This window comes from Sus scrofa, chromosome 1, assembly GCF_054392235.1.
Source record: "Sus scrofa isolate SSC_HxYL_T2T_F1_AM1 chromosome 1, Sscrofa_HxYL_maternal_Yorkshire_Landrace_v2.0, whole genome shotgun sequence".
Taxonomy (NCBI): domain Eukaryota; kingdom Metazoa; phylum Chordata; class Mammalia; order Artiodactyla; family Suidae; genus Sus; species Sus scrofa.
The window spans coordinates 224316586-224343453 of record NC_139383.1 but is presented as its reverse complement, the minus strand read 5'-3'; the positions used below and the strand labels follow the sequence as shown (position 1 = coordinate 224343453).

General features: G+C 38.1%; 1 protein-coding gene across 37 annotated transcripts in view; it reads right to left on the bottom strand.

Moving 5' to 3' along the window:
• Positions 1-25695, bottom strand: part of PTPRD (protein tyrosine phosphatase receptor type D) — a 529409-nt gene extending 503714 nt beyond the window's left edge. For 23 of the 37 annotated variants that reach the window (XM_084985913.1, XM_084985926.1, XM_084985933.1 and 20 more), the window contains exon 1: positions 25006-25283. The gene's annotated coding sequence lies outside the window, so the exon portion shown is untranslated. Of the gene's footprint in view, positions 1-25005 lie in introns of all 37 variants that reach the window. The other 14 variants (XR_014821805.1, XM_084985812.1, XM_084985865.1 and 11 more) reach the window with 1 other exon arrangement.
• Between the last annotated feature and the right edge of the window lie 1173 nt (positions 25696-26868).

Below are 26868 nucleotides of genomic sequence, written 5' to 3'. Positions count from 1 at the left end.
TAAGATCTATACATTTTATACACTTATCAGTAGTTCACTGCCTTTTTTTTTTTTTTTTTTTTTGGCAAGGAGTTTTCCATTGTGGATTTTTTAAATGGCCAGAGGGACATTTGTGAAATTTGTTATAAGTCCTGGAGATGCCTTATCCTAACATGCATCTCACTGGGTTGCAGTTTCTTGGTGAACTATACTTTTGTGCCTGACATGCCCACTGGCAGATGGCCAACATCTGACAGGGTGTCAACATCCTGAAAGCCCAATTACTGAGATGAGAATGAGCACAACTGTAAATGTTTTCCCCTAGAAATAATGTGTTTTAACATGAAACAACTCTGGAGGTAGATGATCAAGGACAAAAGCCCAGTTTGCTGCTAGCCACAGTCTTCAGTAGGACATTGATCCTCCCTGATCTTCACTTTTCTAATCTATAAAATGGGAATAACATGAATGCCATTAAAAATTACTAAGAAAATCAAATATTACTTGTATGAAATCTCTTCATAGATTGTAGACAGTAGTTAATTCTATAGAATGTTATTACAATGTAACTGAGACAACTGCCCTTCCAGAAGACATTTACTGTATAAATTTTTAGACAAAATTTTAAAATTAAATACAAAAGCTTGAGTTTGTTGAGTCCTTACTATTTTGTAATCAAGGACTGGTCTAGTCACTGTGTGTGTCTATATATATGTATAAATTCTTTAACATTTTAAACGACCTTACAGAGTAAGATACTATTATTGTCCTCATTCTATAGATAAGAAAATGAGAAAAACACATTAAAAGACCTGCCCAAGCACTTACAGCTTAACTTACAGCTTACATGAGGCAGAGCTGAGGTAAAGGCTCAGGTGCTTTGGTTCCAGAGCCCAGATTATAACCACTTTGTTGTGTTTCCTTTCAATAAATATCTCTAGTATAAGTTCAAAAAAATTATTTTAAACTGTAAGACTCAAGAGAGAAAAATCAAAGGATGAAAAGATATAAGGACAACTTTATGGAGATTCTGAAAGAGACTTTTAGGCACTTTCAAGAGAGTCCTGGGAGGGGGAAAGTGGGGTAGGGGAATCTTGATATTAAGAAACAGGAGTTAAATAAGAATAGAAAGCAACATATGGGCTAAAATGATTGCATTCTGGGCATATGAGAAGGTGCTTGAAGCACAATTAGGAGCTCTGAGACCAAGAAGAAAAGTGAGGACTAAGGCCCCCTCAACACTCCTTCAGCCCCTCCAGGGAGAAGAGAGAAAGGTCATGGTGAAGCAGCAGAGTGCCCACCCTGATCACCAGATGGCATGTTCTAGCATGTTCTTTCCAGACTCTGGCTGCTGGGATGCACAGCCAAGGGGGAATGGGAAGGGGAGGACCGTGCAAACAGCCTTTCACATGTGAGAATATCCACAAACCTATCCCTAATTCAGGAAAGGACACCCATAGTGCTGAAATTATTGCTTAAGAAATTCCTTAATCCCACTAGGGAGTATGATGTTACTTTCTATCTCCAACAAGTAGTAATTCTTTTTAATCGATCAATTATGTGTGATGTCTTAATAAAAATTAATCAGCAAGTAATAGAAGTATTTTTTGTAAAAACCCCTATTTTTAACAAGAAGAATTAATTTTCCTGAAGAATATTGACAGTTTAGCTCCATAGCAGGATTGCACTTCAAAAATCTGTGGGTTTAGAAAGTACATTTGAGAGCACTGACTTCAGCCCCCACACTTTGCAAGTAAGAAGACTGAGGCCTGGGAAGCTCAATTGTTTTACTAGGGTTTACAGGGCTTGACAGTGACAAAATCAGCTCTAGAAGCAATGTCTGCAGGTAATGATTGTAAAAGTAATATTTATTTAATGCTTTACTGTATGCCAAGTAGTGGCTAAGTGCTTTGGATATGTTATTTTAATTAATCCTCACAACAAACCTAGAACATAGATAGGACTCAATTAGGTGAGATTAAATTGACTTGAACTGGATAATTATCCAATTCTTTCATATCAAACCTATGCTATTTGAGGTTCAACATTTTGTTTCCAGAGAAAAATTTAAAAGGTGCAGAGGAGGATGAAATAACATTAAATTGTGAAGAAAATGTTGACAGTGTATTTCAATGACATGATGACCCCTTTTCACTTTGATAATCATTTTGCTAAAGAGTCATTGTAACTAAGGAAATATATATTCATTACCCCACAGAAGAGTGGACAAAGGGTTAGGAGGGTGAAGGGAAGTAGACTTTTTTCTGTAATAACTTCCTAAATACTGAAAAACACCCATCTAATCAATATCGATCTATGGAAATCACTTCAGCATATTTTCTACTCACATCCCACAAACAAGATGTAAGGCTACCCAAAATAAGTTTTCTTGGTGTCTGAAATTAGGTTTTGTAAAGAAATACATTTTTATAAGCATGGGACCTGTTTTGTGGACACAGTTCACATCCTTTAAGCCAAGTTACCATCACCTTTTAGAAGGGCATTCCTGTCCTGCACTGCATTGCTACAAAGCTGAAAAGAAAATGGTTCTGTGACAAAGTTGCCAGTATTCCCAATTATATTAATAGGCCCTCCATGTTCATCCACAGTACACAGTGTTCCCAACAAAGCTAGAGGAGTGGGATGACATAACCGAAAGTAGGCACAGAGGCTCCACCTATACCAATGCCCCTGAGGGAAGCAGCATTTTGAGGAGCTTGAGTGCTCAAGTATGACACACAGGCATGTGTACACAGCTCCCTGAAATCTGATGAACCTCTTCCTTGATCAATGGAGGTCTACAGAATCTGCCCTTTAAACTGTGTGAATATATCTCAATCCAGGTAAGGCCAGACTTAGACCATTAGTCACTTAAAAAAGAAAATGGTTTTGTTTTTGTTGGATCATCAAGAGTATGAAGCAGAGGCAGGTAACAGTTTCTGTTAAAGACTCACCTTCAAATTTTTTATGACTTGAATCCTACACTTACTCCAGATGTTCTCCTTTCTGATCACTATCTTTGTTGAATCTACCTACGGAATCCTAGGAGAATGTTGGGCAATGTTTAACTCAGAGTTGGTTATACATACATACATACAACCTTGCTTATTTTGTATTAAAGTGCACTTGGCTTGCCTCCAAAAGACTTTTATGAAATTGCCTTAGGAGTATGTTACATAAAGATGTTCAGAGACTGGACTTCAGAGTATAAAGTCCACATACAATTAAAAAGAAAACCTCTAAAGCTAGTCATTTCAGATAAGCAGAGAAGTCACAGAGTAAGTAATAGCAAAGTTTGCTAAACTTTCTTACACTAAATTCCCTAAAAATGGAAACTCAGTCCTTCTGAATCAGACACATCACCTCCAAAAGCTAAAACAAAAACAGTTAACACAAGATACTCCTTTTTCATCCATAGTTAGAATGATGAAATTTGATCATTCTGAAAATACTTTGCTATTCATCTCAACACCAAATTACTTTTATGAGTCAACTATAGTGAAAACACTGCAAAAACTCAGAGGTAGTTTCACATAGCTGAAACCATTTACATATACTAATTTGGAAAAAAATTGCTTTCCAAATCACAATGTTTTACAAAGGCCATAGTCTATTTTTCCTTTAGCGCTTTTTTGACAGCTGGAAATGGGTACAAGTTGTAATTTACTCGTATCCATCGCCTACTTGAGTAGTGCTCGGTAAATCATTTCAACAGCATGACAGATAAAAGGCAATAATGAAAAGTATTTGCAATCTTCTGAGAGTTAAATGCGCACTGAAAGCAAATAGTAACTGATAATTTTAAAAAATATTAAAATATACATATACCCAATGATTACTAAGATAGTGCCTAAATGTATTTAAGGACCCTGCAATTAAAATATTCTGTAAAATTCTGTGCATTTATCTAGTAATCCCCAACACTTGTGGTCTGACTTTAATTTACCCTCCTGGAGAATTGATTTGAGAAAAGTCCTGCAAGATACAGCAAAACCTAATGGTGGATAGCCAAGGATTTTTGAAGTCATGAAAGTAGAATCATTAAAAAAAAAAAAAGTGTTTTTCAGCAAAAACACTCCACAATTTGAAAATTATGGGGAAAATAGGCCGTGAATCACAAGGAAGAAAGAAAGTCAATTATGGCGATTACCAAAACAGCCACACAACATTTCAGAAATGCCTGACTGAACAGGACCACAATACACTTCAAGTTATGTGAAACAGAAAATTAACCAGTATTTGCATCTACTATGTGTGTTGTGTTAACAAAGTGATTTTGATTAAGTTTATGGTCACATTGCAGGATCACAAGACTTCACAAAGAGGATTACTTTAAATATGAAATCTTTCAACTGTAAAACTAATCATGTCTGAAGGAGGCTGGATATTTAATATTTCTCTAAATTGGAGTTATCTCTATTTCTTTTCCAGATTGACTGAGGCTTCGGGTTTTTTTTTTCTGTGAACTGAGTAACCACGCATACCCCCCAAAGAAAAGAAAATAATATCTTAAATGAAAAGAAATGCAACCCTTCACTTCACATTAGAGCTCTCATAAATTTAATATCCACTGTTCATTATCCAGAGAGCTGAATAACATAAAAGACATTTTCTTTCCTATTCTTATTTTGCACAAGGAAAAAAACAAATCAGTATTACAATTGACTTGATATTTGCTCTGTGGGCCCCAAAATCTTAACAATAGAGGTAACATTTCCAGTTCATCTGGAGGCCACAGCCACACAGCTTATGGAGAGAAAAAGCAAACAAAACAAAACCCTCCCCAAGGTTCAAAGGTCGAGATACGAAGTTTACAGTTTTTCTCTTCTGACTTAATTACACAAACAGACCTTGTTAAAGAATTAATCTCAGTGGTCAGTATTCACTACCCCTTAGTTTCTCAAGAGGTGATTAACATTGATTTGAGCATGTGACCTTTGAAATTTCTGCAGCATGTCTGAGCATAGCTACTTCTGATCTATATAAGCCTGATATACAATAAGTGACAGGCAGAAACATGGGGAAAGAACTATGTCAGGTAAGTTGGAGATATATATTGTGAATGATAGCATTTCACTATTTCAATGTTTTCATTTATCACCTTAGTAGGTGTTAACATAAGAATTGTCACTCCCCTCTAGATCTCATAAAAAGTTTCAGGGTATAAGCATGATAATTACTGCTGATGATGCTCTATCATATACTTGAATGTTGCTAAAAGAGTAGATTTTAACTGTTCTCAGCACAATAAGGAAATGGTAATTATGCAACAAGATGGAGGGGTATGTTGTGGTGAAAATCACACTGCAATATATACATTTATCAAATGAACAAGTTATACCCCTTAAACTTATACAATGTTATACACCAATTGATTTTAAAAAAAAACCTGGAGAAAAAAAATGTTTTGTTTTTTTTTTTTTAAATGTTCCAGGATGTTATATGATTGCCATTATTAGAGGGATGAAGCCATCATAACAACAGGGGTACGATTCATATTATATAGTTGTTAAAAATATTATAAAGTTAGGAGTTCCCGACGTGGCGCAGCGGTTAACGAATCCGACTAGGAACCATGAGGTTGCGGGTTCGGTCCCTGCCCTTGCTCATCGGGTTAAGGATCCGGTGTTGCCGTGAGCTGTGGTGTAGGTTGCAGACGCGGCTCAGATCCCACGTTGCTGTGGCTCTGGCGTAGGCCGGTGGCTACAGCTCCGATTGGACCCCTAGCCTGGGAACCTCCATATGCCGCAGGAGCGGCCCAAGAAATAGCAAAAAGCCAAAAAAAAAAAATATATATATATATATTATAAAGTTAAATGGAAAATAATTCAGTATATATTTTACATACCATACAAAATGTGAAAATTTAGTAATTCTCATGATAGGACTTAATTCTCATATATATAAATATATAAGAAATTCAGTAATTACAAAAAATATTTTGTCAAATTAATAACTACTCTTTCATAAATCTAATCTCTCAAGTTTTTATACAGAATAGAATAATGGCAAAGGTAATAACTGTAGTAGCATCAATACTAATAAAAATGGCTTTATTTATTAAATATCCCATGTACCAGGCATATTACTCTTTAAATACATTATCTCATTTAAAGTTTATAGCCCTACTATGAGATAGGTAGGTGCACCTACCATTCCTATTTTAGAGATAAGGAAACTGAGAATCAAAGTGGTTACACAGCAGGAATTTAAACTCCAGTCCATGCAGAGAAGACACAATCAGCTAAGACATGCAAAGATGCAGATTTCTAACAAACATGCCTTTGGGGCCTTATGGCTTTGGTTAAGATACTGAAACCTTTTATTTCTCCGATATTTTTGCTACATGAAATAAAGGCAGAAAAGAAAGTGAACACAGAATTGCTTTACAGCAGTTAACTTTGTGAGTAACTCTTGAATTTATGTGGGGTTATTCAAAGCAAACTACGCATTGCGTGACCAGTGTTTTTGCCTGAGGTGGTGGGGGTAGGCATGACTGAACTGAGGAATCCAACTGCCTGGAAAAGGCCACACAGATAAAATCTAGTTCTGGAAAGGACCCCCAGGTTAAAGTTAGTAAATCAGGAAAGGCAGTGATCTAGGGAAATATTCAACTGGGCCTCAGAGCATCAGATTCAGAGAGCAAAGAAGAGCTAGAGCATGGGCTGGAGTGAAGGGACTGCACGGCCCCAGCCCTTCTGCCCAGTTAGTCACCACCCAGCATCCTGCACCAGCTGGAACAGGGATGAAATCAGAGAGCACAGAGGGATCTGGCCCTGCACTGGGGCAGGAGGGCACTGGAATGGGATAAATCTAGAACTAAGCCTCTACAAGTAGAGCTAAGAATAAAATTTGCTTTTCAAAAGAGCTGAGGAATTCCATCCCAGCACAAGCCTGCCTCAGGGTCCTGCCCTCACTGATCTCCCTGCTGAACCCTTCTTTCCCAGAAAGTCACCTTCTCAGACAACCCCCCCCTTACAGCGGCCCTGATCCCACCTCACCCCCCCTCCACGTGGTCACTTTACGTCTCCTTCCCCTGCCAAGGTTGTTTTCTTCATAGTATTTATCATAACCTCATTTATTTTACACACCATTGTCTGTTTACTGACTACCTCCCTACTGGAATGAAAGTGCCCTGAGAAAATAATCTTGTTTTTGTTGATGTCTGCTACATCCCTAGTAACTAGATCCATGTCTTGGACACAGTAGGAACTCAGTAAATATTTGTCTATTGAATGTAAGAATAAATTTCAAAATGACACTGTCCAAACACCATTTCTCATTTCCTAGGGTTTTGGTTTTATGGGCTGCTATTGTATAAATTAAGAGAAGGCTAAATTGGTAAATAATAATAAACATAATCAAAGTTGGTGACCTTGAAACTTGTGAGTTAATTCAGGCGTAAATACTGCTCAAAATGCAGAACTTGAATGTTTTGATAGTTTGATAGAACCCTGACAAAACAAACTACAAGATATGCTCTATTTCACAAAGAAATGGAGCCTTGGCACATCTCGAAAAGACCAAAGTTATTAGTTAATCACTGAAAACCCATACTCCTCTTGGATTGTTTTCCTCTAGTTAAAAATAAAAAGGTTTTTAATGGTAGGATATTTATATAACTGATATGTACCACGTATATAATCAAAAGCAGTCCTTATAAAACTATAAAAATTAATTTTAAATGTTTCTTTTTTTCTACATAATTATTAAAGTAAATGCAGACCCTAAAGTCAGAACTTTAATAAAAACATGTTTTAAAAAACAGGATATAGAAAGAAAAGACATGTGACACTGAGGCATACGCAGGCATATGTCATCTTTCTTCTCACTATAAAATTAACTGAAATGAGATTCTGGAAACATGAAAATGGAATTTTAGATCAAAAGAGGCATCTCCTTTGTAGAAGATTATCTAGCATCTAAACTGAAAATGAAACAAGACTGACCCATGTAAAAAAAAGTAGTTTTGTTCATTTGCTTGCTTGTTTTATTGAGATTATAAAGAGAAATGAGATATTTCAAACTATAATTAGGCATTTGACTACAATTAAATCATAATGTGCCCACTTCTCAGAATGTTAAGTCCCATGATGTTATGTGAAAATCTGACTTAAGGCTTCTTGGTTTCTAACTCAAAATTTGAGAGTAAACTAAAGTTCATTTCAAAATTTGCGGGTAAAGTTCATTTAACAAAAATCTATAAGAAAAACATAAGGGAGAAGCATTCAGAGCAACAAACTGAACTAATGAATAAAAAATCCTTAGACAAAGGAAATGTAGAGACAATTCATATAATAGGAATAATTACTTGCAAACAAACATTAGGGAGAAAGTATCACTTCAGTAATTAAAGAAATTCATATTAAAACAATAATGAGGCAATGTTTTGCCTGTTAAATCAACAAAATCTAGATGACATTTTTTAAACTGACCAAGGGGAAAAGCAACTGTTATCCTATATCATGACTGGCAGCATTATCAGCAAATACATCCTTTCTGGAACACAGTTTGGTGATAAGTTTCAAAAAACAGAAACATGTTCATGTCTTTTGACGTAATGATGCCACTTCTATGTACAAATACTAAGAGAAATAATACAAAATATAGATAAAGCTAATCCAATTAAAATGTTCCTCAAAACTTTGTATTTGGAATACTGATAGAAATGAGGAAAAAAACAAAAAGCAGTGTCTAACAATACAAAAATTGACACATCTAGTCCATGAAATATTGGGAAGCCATTACGATGATTGTCATGAAGAGGCAAGATAGAAAAAATATATATGTATATATATTTATGCTAAAGTGATAACTGACAAAGTACTGAATCAAAAACTCACCACATAGTATAGAGGACCAGAAAATTTTCTCAAGTCACAACAGTGGGGTGTTTTTTGGTGAAAGGATTATTAATGGCATTTTTTTCTATTTCTGAATTATCTATATTGAGGTGATACTACTCTTCTGACTTTAAAATATGTGTAAACCATTTAGGGTATAGGAAGGTGGAAACAGTCTTACCTGACCATTGTATGAGAGCAGAACATTAAAAAAAATTACTTATGGTTCATGCTTTCTTTCAAATCACTTCACTGTAACTCAAGAAAAGAGTAAGAAAAGCTATTCTTACTGTACCACTTGTCAGACATACCTAGGTATAAAATTTGACATTTCTGTGCTTTTCTAGTCTCTACTCAGATGGTGAGCTACCACTGGAGCTCAGTATTTAGCTGGGTAGGCCTATAATGACATTCATTTAAAATACTAATACATAAGCCATATATTTCTAAAAACTGGCCATGCCCCTCCTTAATTTTTTTCAGATAATTAAACAATTGAAAATGATAAATTGTCCCTTTAATGGACTTAGCAACCCTTTGGCACCAATTACATCAATTAACTACAGTACCATACTGGATCCAATATTGCATCTTCCACAGTGCATGAAAAAATATGTACGAGAGACTTTTATCAACAAGGATCAGTATCGTGTAAGGATCACCATGTCACCTGGACTGAGAATTCTCAGCATCCTTTCCATAACAACAAATTCAAGTTCTACTTTATCACCTAGAACACCACAACCCATGACTACAGTGTGGTAGGCTAAGGAGATGGACTATTATTAAATCTTTCTGGGACAAGAACAGGTGGCTGTTTTATATAGCTCCTGCTCTATGATAATATTCCTGCAATGATCAAGATTTAGATCTGTAATTACAAGAAGACCCTGATTTTCACCTCGGTTACTGATATGGATGGTACATATAATTGCAATAAAAAGCCAAGACTTAAAAAATGACACTTTGCAAGAGGTGAGTATCCCCAGGCTCCAGTGGATTAATTAGTTCAAAGTAGCCTTACATTTTTTCACTTTGTTACAGAGGGTTGAGAATGCCATGAACATAAACACTTCTACCCTTGTCATGAATCTTCTTTGGTAAGGAAAAAATTTTTAAATAATAATCTATCATAACAGAAATAAAAACAAGCTTTACCTTTTTAATTAAAACACTTTTTTGGCATAGGGGGTGAGAGATATAGTCCATTGTTCTGAGGAAATATCAATTTGATTAAAAATCAAACAAACAAACAAAAAAAACCTACACCTAACCAACATTAGATACTTTTTAAAACATATTTAAAACAAAGCATTTTCTTGATACAAACATAGTCACAATGGAAAATAAACAAACAAACAAAAAAAAACTACCCGTAAAATGCAAATGCTACAACTAAAAACAAGAGACCCAATGGTTCTCCCCACGGAGCAGATAGAGACTTATGAAGTAAAAGGAAAAGAGAATGGCATTTGGGAACAATGACCTCAGGTCGTGTGTCCAAAAGCCAGTTAGAAGAAAGCAGGGCTCTGTTTCCAGGAACTGTTACAAAGTCCTTTAGCTTTTCTCTCTCCTCCTGGTGCTAACTGTTCAATTACAGCGCTACAGAAACATGAAGTTGAGCCTTGAACCCTTCCCTCTGTGGAAGGGAGGGTGAGGAGAGGATAGGAGAGGGGCAGTTAAAATACTTACTTAGTTTTGCCTTTATTACTCTGCCTCTCTTCCCCACCAGACCGTCAAGTGCGAGTCTGGAGGTCCTCACAGCTGGCACATTTTTCTCAATGACTTCTAACAGGTTGTTCTGGGTGTGCTTGCCAGCGCTAATTACACAAGACACTGGATTGGCTTGATCCCTGACAAAATTCCAAAGCTCTATAATAAAGCAAAGGACAGTGTGAAAGATAGCAAGAGGAGGCTAGGTAATGTTTTTGCATGCCCAAGATTTCCTTCAGGCCATCCTCCTGCTCAGTCCCTCCACCTTAACAAAGACGCACATTTGCTCTGCTCTGCATTTGAAGCTTGAAGACATCAGACTTATGGATTTGCTGAGGACAGCTTAGTCTACACCAAGTTGTCTCACTGAAGCATCCCCACTCACTCCCAGAGCAACCTGCTTGGATGTTAATTTCATGATCCCCATCCTAAGTCCTTTTCCCACTACTCCTTAACCTTTGCGTATAGCTCTGCAGTGAAAATGGCTGCAGACAGACAAAAATCACTTGGAAAACTACAGAAAAGACTCACTGAAGAAATCTGAGAGGAGAGGTTGTGGAACCGACAGAAGTCAATTTCTTTCCATATTTGACCTTCATAGAAGAGTAGTTCTCCACATTAGGCAGGTAAAAATCAAAGAGTCCACAAATTTGTCAGTAGACAAAAAGCACAGAATCAGCTATCAATTCATTTTCCTCGAGGATGAATTTGTGAGACACGGATTCTTTCACTTAACATCTGACAGGTAGATTCTTTCCTAGCATGAGCAATGGGTATCCGCAGCATGTAAATACTCTGTCTTTACTACATGTGTAACCTTGAAAATTACAAGTGATGTCTTAGGACAATCAAGGAGACCAGTGTTGTCCAATCTACCTTTGTGCAACAACAAAACTGTTCTATGCCTGTGCCATTATATATGACAGCCACTAGTCACATGTGACAACTGACCACTGAAAACATAGCTAGTACAACTGAGTTTATAATTATACTTAATTATTTAAGTAATACAGAGACTCCGTTTCTTATGGCAAAAAAAAAAAAAAGAATAAATATCTGTCTCTTGTTCTTCCTCTGAGTGTTCTTTGAGAAAAAGCAGTAGATTCCTCATCAAAGTAGTTACTATCTGATGTGAAACCTGCCATCCACTGAGACCTCCTGCATCAGACAGAACCCCACTTCTGGCAGTTATGACAGGGACAGTGTTAAATACAAAAAGGAATGGACTTGGGTTCTGAAGACCAAGGTAGAAAGGCTAGCTCAGATAGTGAATTCTCAACATGAAGACTGCCCTTTCTAGCACCTTTGGAAGATTTCCCACTCACTCACTGAGAAATGGTTATCCCTATGGCAAAGAGGCCAGTGTGGTCCATTTGACAGAGACAAATGTATTCAGTTCTCATTGAGAGATATGGAAACATAGTGTAATTTGTGACTGTGGTACCTAAATAATCCAAAAAGGAAAAAGAGCCCTATGCTTAAAATATCTAAAAGAGAAGTTCCCAGTATGGCACAATCAGTTAAGAACCCAACTGCAAAGGTGAGTGAGCTTGGCCCACTGAGTTAAAGGATGAAGCATTACTGTAGATATGGGATAGGTCTCAGCTGTGACTTGGATTCAGTCCCTGCCCCAGGAACTTCTACATGTTGCAGGTGTGGCCATTAAAAAAAAAATTATATCTAAAAGATAATTTATTTGCCCTTTACCATGTTCATGTAGGCCTGTGGATGCAAGCTTTTATCTATTTGCTTATTTCATTATTTTTCACAATTCTAGTTGCAAAATCAATACTACTATAAAATCCTACTACATTATTGTACATCTTTTCTTCTAAATGATAAAAACTATTTTGAAAAACTTACACAATCAGAAATGGTACCAGGTCTCTTAAAAACATTTATTAAAAACTGTTCTGGCGTTCCAGCCGTGCCACAGCAGAAACAAATCTGACTAGGAATCATGAGATTGCAAGTTAGATCTCTGGCCTCGCTCAATGGGTTAAGGATCTGGCATTGCCATAAGCTGTGGTGTAAGTTGCAGATTCCCATGTTGCTATGGCTGTGGTGTAGGCCGACAGCTGTAGCTCCGATTAGATCCCTAGCCTGGGTACCTCCATATGTCACGGGTGCGGCCCTAAAAAGCAAAAAAACAAAAACAAAACTTTTCTTCACATTTATATTTCTTTTACTTAGTATCCTTTTTTTTCAGTCTGAAGAAGAGTCACTAAATGACAAGCTTGATATACTCCTTAAGGACCTCTATCATTTTTAAATGTCTTGAAATAAAACATCATTCAGAATGAGGCTAAGAAGATGCATATTTTTAAAATTTTTTTCATAGAAAGTAACCATCTGTACAATAATCCATTGTCTGCTCTACCAAGGTGATTTATTAAGGATAATGAAGCATATGATTTAATAGCTGCCGCAAATCCTTTTTCAAGTAGGATGGTATAAATAATACAAAAAGATGGTCCAATAATAGCCAAATCCTAACCTGAGAACTATTCTATATGCTAGGTCACAGGAAATTAGATGAGCTCAATTAACTGTGGAGCCAAGTGAAGTGTGGCAGTTAAGGCTCGAACCAGCGTCTCTTACTGTAGTAGTGATTATTTAGTGAAATCTGCAAGCTTTCCTATCATGGTGGAATTTGAGTAGCTCTTCCACATGACAACATAAGGCTCTCCAATTAGAAATTGACATTATAGTAGCATGACTTTTTCCAAAATCATAAGATTCCAGATCTCTGCCTATTTGTCAGTGCAAATTGTACTTGGCAGTGTTTGGCTCATCCTTACAGTCCCACTGTGCCCTGCATTTAGCAAAGATTAATGTACAATGCTTTAAAGAATAAATGCATAAAAGGGAGAGCGGGCAAGTGAGTGAATAAAATGAGGTCTCTAAGATCCTTGAAGGAAAAAAAAGTGCAATATCTTATCCCTGTGAGACCTGGTTTTAACATTTATCATCACTTAGACTTTTGAGTTCTGATGGCCAGTTGTCAAGAAGTCACCTCCTTTGGTGACAAAGGTTTCCTTAGACCAGCTTCCTATGAAGCATGGAAAAAAAAAAAAACATAGAAACATTACACAGTTTGAATGCAAGTGTCCAAACATTAGCTCCTATTTGCAAATTGACACACTCCTCTTCCAGCTATCTTTGTTAATACTGACATCTTTACAGATCCTCATGAAATCAGTGAGGCAAATTTCTGACGACAGGAAATACAGTCAGACATGCTAGTTGTTTGGCATAAAAAGACTGCTTGGCTATGCCTTACAGACATGGCACAGCCATTCATCGATAAGCTGGCACAGCTAGTCCTGTCCCCATGCCACCCAGGGAGTCCATCTAAAATAAGATTAGATGCTGCAAATCCTAGTGTGCAAATAATACCAGGCTGTGGAAAATTTCCATGGCACAACATAAACAAGGGGCCTATGTGTGAGACATATGTCACCTTCTAAAAAATGTATGCTTTACCAGGCACAGGCAGCACCAGCATATTTCCACACTGCAGTTTCTAGCACTCATGCTCCTGTAAGCCTGGCTTGCCAGAACTGAGATCAATTTTATTAGATACCATTAGTCTCTGTTAAGGCGGTCATTTGAATAACAACAGATTGGCAAGTATAAAACTAAGGCACCTGTTGTACATTTGGCAGCCTTGATGAGGCCCCTTAAAACGAAAACAAATACGAGCTATAATCATGCCAGGCGATGGCTTTTGGTTCAATAATGACCATGTGTCAGAATTAAGTGCAGCTGGGAATTCCAACCACAGCCAGATGTAAAGGCAGATTTGTCTTGTCTGGTGGCATATGAGTAGATACACACAGTATACACAGATTTGGCTTTGTCTTGGTTTGGTAGGAAGCTAGGTAAGAAGAACTTAAGTAAAATAAAATTAATTACTCAAGAGCAACGGACAGTGCTGTCATAAACTGTAGAATTAAATATTAAACATATAGGTTGTAAGACATGGACCATGAACTAATCGACCTCTGATTTTTCTGGGGACGTTGACTTGCTGAGGGATTACTCAACAACAGTGTACCAATATTACCATGGGTTAGGTGGCAGAGATACCACTGGGGAAAAGACTTGGCTCTTAGCTTTGAAGAATTTGTAATGAATCATTGTAATAAGCAATTACAGTGCACTATGATAGACACTATATATAAACTTTGAGTCTATTTTAGTGTATAAAGGAAGGGTATCCAGGCTTGGAAGGATAGGAAGACTTCCTAGAAAAGTTGTCAGCTAAGGTAAGACCTGAAGGAAGTAGGGAGTCAGGCAAAAAAGGGAAAGGAATTTGTAGGAAAGCCAGAAAGCATGCTCAGAACTGCACACAGAAGGGTCAAAGTAGTACATCAGGGAAACAGGAAATATTTTAGCACAGCTGGAATGTATGTATGTTGCAGTGGGGGAAGGTAAACAAAAAATGAATAGAGAATAGCGAAGTACCAAGAGACAAGGTAGGGAGAATGACATCGAAGGCCAGGTGACTTTTGCTAAGTTTTTCAAGCTTTACACTCATGGGAATGGAGAGCTAATGGAATATTTGAAGGAGAAGGATGACATAATCAGTTTCTTCATGATCATGCTGGCTACAGTACACCCAAGCAACTATACAGAATTCCCAACTAAACACAGAGAGGCTGCAATCCAGGCAAAAGATGATAAGGGCCTTGCCAACAGATGCCAGCTAATACAATACAAGGCAGTGGATAACTTGGTTGAAAGAAAATTAATATTTACTTTGGTATACTTGTAAAAACAAGAGATTATTTGGAGAAAACAGATTTTAAATGATAAATTTAAAATCAAGATTGAAATTATATATTTCCTAGGGGTATTTTGGAAACAAAATCAGGTAGAGTCTAGACAAGAGTGAAAATCAGATTCAATTCAAATACACTTAGCCAATCATTTCTTAAATAGCTGAATAGGCATAACAATATTTATTGTACTTGTCATACTTAATTTATAATTATTATCATCAAAGAACATTTATTAAGAACCTAAGTATGGAAGAATCCTCACCAACCACTACCCAAGAAGGTAGCACACATAGCTCCAGGCTCCAAGCAGGTGATGTTTACAGATTAACTCACAAGACAATATGGCAAAACAGGACACTATATGCCTGTGAAAACCATTCTAGAAACCTGGGCAAAGAAGATTTAATTGTTGACATACTGGAAGAGCCATCAAAGACCAAATCCATTTTCCATGTAACTTTATTTTATATGCCATATCTGATTTAAAACTTCAGGGTGCTTGTTGTCAGAGAAAAGATAATTTTCTAGGTCATCAAACAAATTTAACATCCTGTCTTGTATTATTTATAAGACCATAATTAATCAGAAATAGGTTTCTGAGCCCTTACAAAAAAGAATACATCTAACATTTTATAAAATGGGTTAAATGGAAAAAAAAACTTATCAAATCATCTGTTATTGATCAGGAAATTAAGAGGTGAGCAGTGAAAATAAGAGTATTTTAGAAGACATTGTAATTGACAAAATTTCCCAGATACAATTGTGGAGGACAGGCTGCCAAAAAATAAAATATCAGTTGCTTGGCATAATTTCATTTCTCTGATGGGAGGCTGCTCTTCAGATATCTCTGTTGGATCTATATTTCTCTTTGTAAAAATTCTTTTGATTCCTTACCTATTGGGCAGCTATGAAAATGCCAGCCTTTGTGATTTTTAAAACATGTTCTTGGTGGAAATATTTTAGTTAACCACTTCTGCTCCAGGACTGACCCCAAAGCTCAGACAGTTGTGTCACTGGCCTGAAAGCATGTAATTTTAGAGCTGAAAAGCAACTTTCAAAAAAAAAAGGCATTCAATCCAAACCAAACTGCTTAAGTCAAATAAATAAATAAATAAATAAATAAAATTCAATGCCTCCAGTCCCAAGCAGAGAAAGGAATAGAAGAGACTTTTCAAAAACGATAGTGGGAAAAATCTACAAAATGTGTAAGATTCTTCCTGAATTTGGGTCATGAAACCATGTCATTGGGTATACCTACCTGGTACACACAAAATAAATGTTTTAAAAATTCATGTCAGACACAAGAATATACTGAGTGGTTAAGAATGGAGTGGGTAAAAGTTGGGACCATTTACTTAAAATCTTGGCTTTAAGTTCCATATTTACTATATCTAGCTATGCAAACTTAGGCAAATACTTAACCTCTCTCTCTCGAATATACTGGTGATAATAAAAGCACATGTCTTACCTAGTGTTTTAGAGATTAAACATGATACTGAATGCCTGGCAAAGAGTAAGCACTCAGTAAATTTTAGCAACCATCACTATTGAGGCTTTACACATCAACCATGACTGCTATACTTCTAATATCAAGAAAATTAAAAGAAATTTGTTTTTCACCTATCTCAAAGTCCTGAAAATCATGAGAGGTTTCAATTGAACAATTAGTGTTCACATTCGTGATTGCAACTAAATTAAAAAAAAAGGGCATATAGTTCTTGAGTTGAGAATTAGAAAATGAGAGAATAATTAGGAGGCTTTCAATGGATGCAAGTTCGGACAGCTGGCAAGGAGACAACGGGGAGTCCAAGAACATTATTGGTAGAACCAAAGAGGTTCCTGAGGGCAGAGTCTTCTCCCTGAGGGTGGGGACTCTGATGCTGTATGTAACTCCACTGGGGCTACTCTGAGAGGGGAGGCTGGACACACAAGTTAGGATGAGACTGAAAAGGCCTCTGACTGCTGTGCTGACAAGGCAGCACTTGAGTCTGCAGAGGTGAAAAGGTTTGCATTTCAGAAAGCAAAAGTGTGCAGGAAGAACTGAAAAAGAGAAAGGAGAAAATGAGGTACCAAGGCAAAATAAGTAGACCTAAGTATGGATGAAAGATTATATTTTAGGTTTATAAAATGAAGAATGTGGGATAAAGGAGAGCCTTCTATTTCTCAACCATCTAACAAGCAGATTTAAAAAATGCAGATCTGGAACACCAGAGAGAAGTATGAAAATTTCAGGGTCTTCTATGTAGAAATCATTGCTCCTAGAAGAAGCAGATAGGAATATCCCACTTGAGAGTGTAGACAGTGAACAGAAGGGGGCCTTAGGTAAAACAATAAGGGTTTAGAATTGAGATAGAGACATCTCAAAACATCAAATGAAGGGGAAAGAATGTTGAAGAAAGTAATAGTCAAAGAAGGAACTCGGAGAACTTCTGTCCATAGAATATTTCCAACAGAAGCAGCTCTCCAAAATGTATTCCTCTAGTAAACACTACATAATTCCTTACCCCCCATCACCACCCAAAAAAAAAAGTGAAAATCATTACTTAGCAAGTAAGTGGATTTAGAATACTTAAAACATTTCCAATAGATTACTATTATTAACTTTTAGCTAGATACTCCATTCAAATTAAGATATAAGCTATAATTTATAAATAAATTAAGATATAAAACATGTATCTTAAAATCACATACTATGACTCCTAGCCTGGGAACTTCCGTGTGTTGCAAGTTCGGCCCTAAGAAGCAAAATAAAGAAAATAAAACAAAATAAAAATCACATACTGAATTAGTTCAGCCAGAAAAGTCAAAAGTAGTAAAGTAGTAGATGTATTTTCTCTCTTAAAATCTTTTAACAATATCTCGACTAAGTTACTGTTAGAAGAAGTTCAAATACATATCTGTGGGAGTCAGGGGTCTACCTGTGCAGTAAGAAATCATTAGCACATGGTTCTGTTCTATGTGTTCCTCTGGTTGGCTGGAGCAGTAGGAAGGGGCGGTGGGGGCTGGAGGAAAAAATTATTTTAAACTTTGAAAACAAATGTCTTTTGGCCTATAATGGAATACCAGACCACATTTGATGTGTCTAGTCTAATTTTTCTCTGTGAAATTGTACTGGCGAATCTTAGGGAGAGACAGAAGGCAGTAAATTCCTATCCTCCATCAATACATTTGACCTCAGAGCAAACCCCACAACTGGCTACAGGCACCCACCATCCATCATTGCTCTTGAAACCTGATCTTTCATGGAAGGACAGCTGCACTGGGCAAAGAGCTAAGGCGCTTTCTAAGATGTATTACCATAAAAAAAAAAAAAAAAGGCAATTCTGTTGCTTCAGTATTTCAATTAACTGCTTTTCTAAACATGTCTTCCCCCAGACTGCAATTTCACATTTTCACATCAAATATCATCAGGAATCTCTTAATACATTTTTGATTTTTGAGCAAAATGCTCTCTTTGTACATTTTAGGTAAAATCATTTCTAACTTTTGCTTTAAAAGCTTTCTGAGATAAACAGTGTACTAGGGCATACTAATGTCTACAGACTTCTAAAAATGTGTTGGAGAAGAAAAGGTAGTTCCAGCATCTGTAGTAATTATACCACAAACACAACACAGTGCACAGGGGGCAAATTAAACCAAACACGCATATCCAACGAGTCTTGATTTTAAATCAAGTAGCAATAATTTATAGCAAATAGCTAAAGATAGCAGAATACCAACATACAAGCTAACGTTATTGAATAGACCATGTCCATTATGTGACTCCTACACCTAGTTTTTTTTTTTTTAATTTAAAATACAAAATAAAACAAATTCTTATGTAACTGGATCTTCATTACATCTATGGCTATTTTCTCTATTTTACAGATGCTGAAACAAGATCCTAAAATGTTATACCATTTCTCCCAAGATCCCACAGTGATTAAACTAAGGTATAAATTCAATTTTTCTTGCACTGAATTTATACCCATTGCAGTAGAGAAAAAAAGGAAGTACGGAAGCTATTGGCAATCTTTAGCATTAGCTTTATATACACTAAATATGCACATGGTTAAATAAGATTAAACAGTAACTGACTGTCAATTATTTATAAAATCAGTACTAATATAAATCTTTTTGTTAATAAAAGGAGTCCATTTACTGAAGCTTAAAAAAGAAGTAACTTGTTACTTGTGACCCAATGATTACAGATGATCATTTACTATGTTTGAAATCACACTTATCTCCTAATCCCAAAGCACCACTGAAAAGCACAATTTTCTAAATGCAATTCACGTATCTCAATTTAGTTAGCTACTGCTACATTAAGAATATAGCTTGAGGGCTGCTGGGGAGAAAAAGACAATTAAGAATTTATAAATTCAATTAATCTCATGAAACTGACAGAGTTGCGATGTTTAAATCCAGTAAATAGCAATATGGTAAAGGTCACAACGCTCCTGACATTGTTATCTGAATGTCAAAGTAAAGTCCCGTTTCTGGCCAGTGAACTCAAAGAACTAGAAGAAAGTCTAGCTTTAGATGACTGCTTTTGCTCTTATATTTTGTTAGAAATGCTGAAGAAGTCAAAGAGGAGCCTGTCACTTAAGGGCGGCCATTTGCGAAGGAAGACAAAGCTTCCCGCTGCAGGCTGGGAGTGAGGAATATTCAAGTTGTCTCGATACTGTTCGCCCCCTGATATCCCTGATCCAATGGCTTGCAGACAGCTTTCCAAATGGCCCTCCCTCTCATTTCATTTATTGATCTATGACATACAGGGATTGATTTGGGGGACAGCAGAGCTTGAAAAGTCAAGGAAAAGTCCAGTTATGCCCTTTGTTTTCTGTAATTTTTCAAAAAGCTATAGAGTAGCTGGCAAGTACTGATAGGATCCTATTAAATATATCAGCATCAAATAGAAAACAATGAACAGGAAGATAGTGAACACATCATATCTAGAGGGAGGAGGCCAGACGTCACAGGCTATTTTAGTTATGCTTTTTTTCCCCAACAAGTTGCTCTGAGGAGTGTGGCAGATATCTGGACACGATACCTAAAAAACTTTAAGGTCTGCCTTAAAAATATTTTATAAATAAAATGTTAAGAGAAGAAAATGAAAACTGCTGATCACATGAAAGCAAATGGGTAATTTATTAAAGGGGAAATGAGGGATTTAGGCTTGAAATGTAATCTCGTGAGTTACATCTTTCAAGAATTCTATTTCATTAATGCTTCAGCCTCCTACTGTTGTCATGACTCTATTATTTAGGTTACATTAGGTCAGAGACTTCTGTAATGTGTAAGCTTCTGCTCTTTGACCTCCTGGAAACTTATGACGTAAAGAAAACGCTGAACTTGTACACAGGAGGCTACAATTTCATATAATGAGCAATCAGTAAACACAAGCCATTTATTATTTTAGATATCTTTCTTAAGGGTTTAATTGTGGAGAGTTGAAACACATTTTTAAAGTGCATGGGGGGCAGGGATCTGGACACTTTTAATTGTCAAAACAAATGCAAGCCAAGCATGACATTTTAATAAGTGCTACCAACTACTAATTAGAAGCAAATGAGATTATCTATATAGAAAACATATCCCCCAACAAAACTATCCTTTGGTGGAAATGTCACTGTGCTATGAAATAACAGAAGCTTAAACAAGTGATGTTTTGTTGGAATGAAATTTACTGACAAATCCCTTCTAAGCAATCTTCTTCCACATTATCAGGTTTCTCCTGTTGACGTGTTATATAGGAATCCTCAATCTTGTAGTTCACAGAAAGAACGACTCTCTCTTTGCTCTTGGCAAATCATTGATAATATAAAAAGAAATGTTTTAAACACTGACTTTGCTTGAGGCTGCAAGTTGCCTTCGTGCCATCACAGGTAAATAGCTTTCTTAAAAGATTTTATCAAAGAAACCAAACAGTACAAAGAAAGAAAAATAACTCCATAAGGCAATAAGACACTCAGAGTAAGCCCGCTTAAAATATAACTAATTTACTCAAACTAATCTTTTCAACCAAAAAACTACCTTTCCTTTAAGAAAATGGGAAAAAATAATATATTCCTTAAATACTCTCAGAAACTAAATAATTCTGTCTTTCTATATAGTACTTCATATATCTGGGCTTAAAATATGAATCCTTAAAGTATATGTTGTGGCTTAAGTTGAATACATCACATTAAAGGTAAAGTTTATTTTTGAGATTACCAGAAAATTTGGGGAATTAGAAGGGCACCCATGACCACATGTTAAATGTATACATTTAAAGAGGTGAACCTAAAAGTATGATGTTCTCAGGATCATAAATTAGAGCATACACATATTTCAGGTCTCAGAGTACCCCCAAAACACATGCTGAAACTAAAGCAGAGTAGTTTTAAAGCAAAATCACCTTGAAAATTTCATCATTCCTGAGACGGCACTTTTCATATGTGATGGTGTTAACAAATTCTTATTTATCCATAGGATCATTTTAAAAACAGAAGTGTTCAATGGCTTGATAAATCAAGTTTGGTCTGAAGGAAATCCAATATGCAAATACTTGCAGTGCGCTCTTCTACAAATAGTCACCCTTGTCAGTTTGAAAAACTGAAAATCAACAACAGAACAGTGTAAGTATACTTGACCTTATTGCCTAATGTCTATCAAGATTGCCACAGCTGGTCGATTTCAAATTTGTGAAACTGACACTTAAAAATGTATGGTGCATCTCCAGTGTGGGTCCCTCAAGTGCTGACTAAACTGTAGTCACAGCCTCCACCTGCACAGCACTTACAAAACTAGTTTAATCACACCATCAATCTATGACTACACATTCCTTAAAGTAATTCTGCTTCATTTCTCTTTTAATCTTACATTATGCAAATAACATCCTTATCAGTCCAATAAAGAAAAGTTATTAATGTTCCTACTTGTTTATCCTTGAGATACACTGAGAAAGTAGGGTCACATATGAATTTGCACAAATATCTCTCCTATGTTTCATGCTTTCTCTGAAAAGTCATCCTTACACCAGCAGTTTTGGAAAAGATCTAGACAATGTTCCTGAAAAACCCTTTAATCAAAGTCTACTAAGGTCTGAGCATGAGTTAATAGGTTAAAAAGACAAAACAAAAACTTAAAGGACTACCTGATTTTTTTCAAATGCCTCTCTAGGAGGGTTTGCATATGCTATACCAGGGTATCTCCTGGATATAAGAACAGTTATACAGGCCCCTAGTGGCTTAGCAAATAGCAGCAGATGAGGGGATTCCAAGTCTTAGTTCTTTGACTAAGACTTTTGAGATATTCTGGCTTTAAATGAATGTCAATCTTAAAAGGCAAATCAAATCATTGTATTTAATACTTAAGTAGTTTCACTTGTGTGGTTATCTACTGAAACACATATATATTAAAATAGAGGACTGCATTTCATTACTTTAGTAACTACAAGTACACCAGTCTAAGAAGAATTTGTGTTACATAACCTCCTCAATAAAATATTTAATTCATCCACCTCTTTACATGTCATTACAAACGTAATATATTACTCATATATATTAAAATATATTTGAGAGACATTTTCCTCTTTGAATCTCATTTCTACTATACCATTATTACTGAGAGCCTTGAGAACAGATTATTTCTATGCAAAGCGCTCACTATTTAAAATGAAATATAGATATAAACCAAATGCCACTCTTAAAATAGTAGAAATCTAAAATAAAAATATTTCCTAACAATAGCCAGTGATAAAACTTACACTGGAGTATGTCAATTTAAGAAGATCTACAATTAATAATACCCCTTGATCCTCATCCTCTAGCTGTCTTTCCTTTAAAAAGAAAATTCTAGGCAGGCACATTTACAGCTTTTAGCAATTTTTAACTGGACACAATCTGACAGCTGAATTCATGAAACTGACCAGCTTGTCAATTTCACACTTTGAAAGTACAATAATAGCTGATAGCATGAGGGTGAATTTAAGAAATCTGTCACAGAATTGCTAGCTCCATTGAAAAGCAAAGTACAGTACATAATTATGGGAGGTGGGAGACAGGGAAATTTTTTTTCTATTGTCCATTTAGGATGTCTGTTTCAAGAATTAGGACACTGAGCATTGAAATTATATTCTCTCTTTGCCAAGCCAATAAAATAATTTCTGCAGCATATAACAGAATGTTTTCAAAATACATATAATATCTATCCATCTTTGTCCCAGATCTCATCATATTACCAACATGTCATAATCTTTAAGCTGGTGTCATCTAAATACTCCTTTAATTCAGAATATTTCGAGTCTTGGTAGTATACTACCCTGATTTTTACTCAAGTTGAGTGCTGGGTGTGTACACTTTGTATTCTATAGTGATAGAATAGCTAAGATGGTCAGAAGTATGAACAGACAGACGACCTCCCCATATGTATGCTACAGGATGGTTGGAAGAACACACCAAAGGGAAAGGTCCGAATTTGAAGCTCTGAGGGTCCAATTGACAATCTATCTGAAGTCGCAAGCAGTTACTAGTCTCTGAGAGGCTCAAAGACTATGCTCTTACGTCACATGCACTGTGACTGTGGGCACATAAAAAGGGGAGCAAAAAAAGGGAGAAAAAGTTTAAGAGAAAATACAGAGGAGCGATCTCTCAGGAATCTTCCTGGGTGCTTAAGGCACAAACTGTAGAGTGGTGTGAGGGATCACTCAAGAATTCTGGAGAACAGAAGAGACATTCAGCAAGTCCTGCACTGGGTGGCAAGCTGGAAACAATACAAGTGGATTGTGATAGTCCAGGTTTGGGAGAATGGAACTACTATGCAGGATACTGGAGCACCCAATTAATGAAAGCCAAGCTCACACTCAATGTTGAGGATTTTTTTTTTTTTTTTTGGAAGCATTAGAAAACTGACTTAATCTGTTAATGCTTCTAAATGAAAATTAGCCTCACGGATAAACAATTCAAGTTTTCTCCATGCTTATGTAAAAGCTACAATAAATCGATAGAAAGCAAAAAAAAAAAAAAAACGTTTGGTTTCTTAGCGGCTTTCTTTTTAAAGTGTTTTCTACAACTTGAACTTTTCAGTATAAATTCTCCGTTCCCTTCCCTACGGAAGGAGTGTGTAAAAAGAACGTATTCCCCTAGCAGAACTACGAGCTTTGATTCTACCATGAAAAGGTCTCCAAAACAATCCCCCTCCTCTAAGGCAGCCGCGTACTTTGATTCCTGTTATTTCTCCTTCTCCCCACTAGTTCAGAGGACAGAAAGAAAAAGAAATTGCCCCCTCAACCCAAACCATCCCTCTTTAAAACCGTAATCCTTGCCCCTAAAAAGAAAAAAAAAAAAAAAATGTGGTGGCAGAATCCCTGGGTAGGGTCGGATTGCCCCGCCGCTCCTCCATTTCCCCAATACTACGCCCACCCCAGGAGGAGAAAGAGGGGATCGCACAAAAACACAGATTCAAACACCCTCATTCCCTAGAATTGCTACTCTCTGAGGCTTTATGGGAGAAACGAACCCGTGCATTGGGAGGACCTCTGCCCAAGGAGGTTCAGAAGAGCAAACTGTGCGCTCCGAAGCCGGGGCGCTGGGCTCGCGGACGTGGAAGTGTGTAGCTGCGGCCCCCGAGGTGCGGGTTGCGGGAGCCAGGCTCAGGGCGAGCCTCGGGCGCAGACCAGGGAGGACTCTGGGGGGTGGATCAGGTCAGCTCGGGGGACTCACCTGGTCATGTTGGCTCCGGGCAGTAGCCTCCACCGCCTCCCGCGCCGCCACCAGCACTTTGCTCCAGCGCCTTCGCGCCCCGCCACGGCAGCGCAGCCCGCGCCTACCCCGGCCGCCGGAGTCCGGGCGGCCGATTTAATCCCGCGGAGCCGCCGCCCCCGCCGCGGAACTAACCCCAGTGGCTGCCGCCGCCCGGTCCTCGCGCGGCCAGCCCAGTCCAGAGCGAGGAAGTGGAGGAGAGTCAGCGAGTGAGTCCAAAAACCCGAAATTCAGCATCCAAAGGAGCGCGTCCCCCCGCCCTCCCTCCACCCCTACCCCCTTCTCCTCCTCCTCCTCCTCTTCCCGGGCCGTCCTCCTGGCCCTTCTGAGTCCGCGGCTTCCGCGGCGGTTTCTCCTCTTCCCGCTCCTCCAGCTCGCCCTGCGCTCGCTTCTCCCGCAGCCGCTGCCGCCGCCGCTGTGTGTCTCCTCTCCCTCCTCCTCCTCCTCCTGCTCTTCCTCCTCCTCCCGCTCCTCGACGCTCCGCCGCTCTCGGCTGGGGGGTCCGGGCCGTGTATCCTCTCCTCCCTCCGCCTCTCCTGTTTCCTCCTTCCTGCTGCTGCTTCTTTTAAAGAGGAGTCTTTGGCCACAAATAGCAACTCGGCTGCCCCCCTCAGAGCCTCCCTCCCTTTTTCTCTTCTTCCCCCCAAAAGTGAAGCGCAAAGGAGAGGTAACCAGAAACTGGCCGGCGGGGGGAGAGGGGAGGCGGGGCAGAGGGGGGCGAGGCGACGCCTGGAGCCCGGCCCGCGCGGAGTCAAGGGATGGCCAGTCCTGCCCAATCCTTGGACCTGGCGTGAACCTGGCCGTTAAGGTTGAGGGAGAGGTGGTTTGGTGGGGGAAATTAAAAGAAAAGAAAAAAAAAAAAAATCTCAGGAAAGTGATTGGAAAGGCTCCTCTCTTTGTTTCCCTGTCTGGGTGATTTCTAAAATCCTTGTAACGTGCAGGGGATCCCACGAAATCGCGGTGCCCTAGCGCTGAGGGATTGTGCGTGCGCGTTGCCAGTGCGAAGACTGTGAGTGTGGGTGCGCCTGGGCGAGGGGAGAGCCAGGCTCGCTGCCCCCGCTGGCGAATCCCTGAATCTGGCCCACTGGCCCACTGAAGGGCCAGAGAGCTGGATGGACGAAGAAAGGCAGGAGAGCTGGGAGAAGGCGCGGGGGGCGCGCGCGTGCATACACACACACACACACACACACACACACTTGCAGAGGAGGGGGCTGGGTGACGTCACTCCCCAGCATCCATCCTCCAGGCAAGAAGAGACCCCCCCCCCATCTATAAAATTCACTCTACTCCTAAGAGATGCACACAGGAGTGCTTCCTGCTCTGGGTCCCTGAACACAGGAGGAAAAATGCTGGTCACAACCCATTCAAAGGAGTGATACCATTATAAGGAGCGTACATTGAAGAGACACAGTTTGTGACCACAGCCTCAGTTCACCTTGGTAGCCTCATTGAGGGATGTTTGGTGGATCCACTTTGGAGTCAGGAAGAAAAGGAAGTATTGAATCAATCTTAGTGTAATGGCTCTTGTTTTGCTTCCATGCCACTTGCTTTATGATGTTGAAAATGCAGTGCTCCTGGCTCTGTCTGAAGGACACCATCAAACCCTCTCCCTTGACATTAACTCAGTTGTTGGGCTACTCCATGTGGACTGTTAGCTTAAGAGGTACATTTTAACCTTCTTTACTCCTCAAGGATCTCCAGCATGTGGAAAAAGTCAGCAGCTGGAAGCCACCATTGGAGACTGGCCTACCAAAATTTTATTAGAAACTTGATCAGAAAGGTTAAGTAAAGTCAACCTACTTCCCTTGCTCTTTGTGTGTGCAG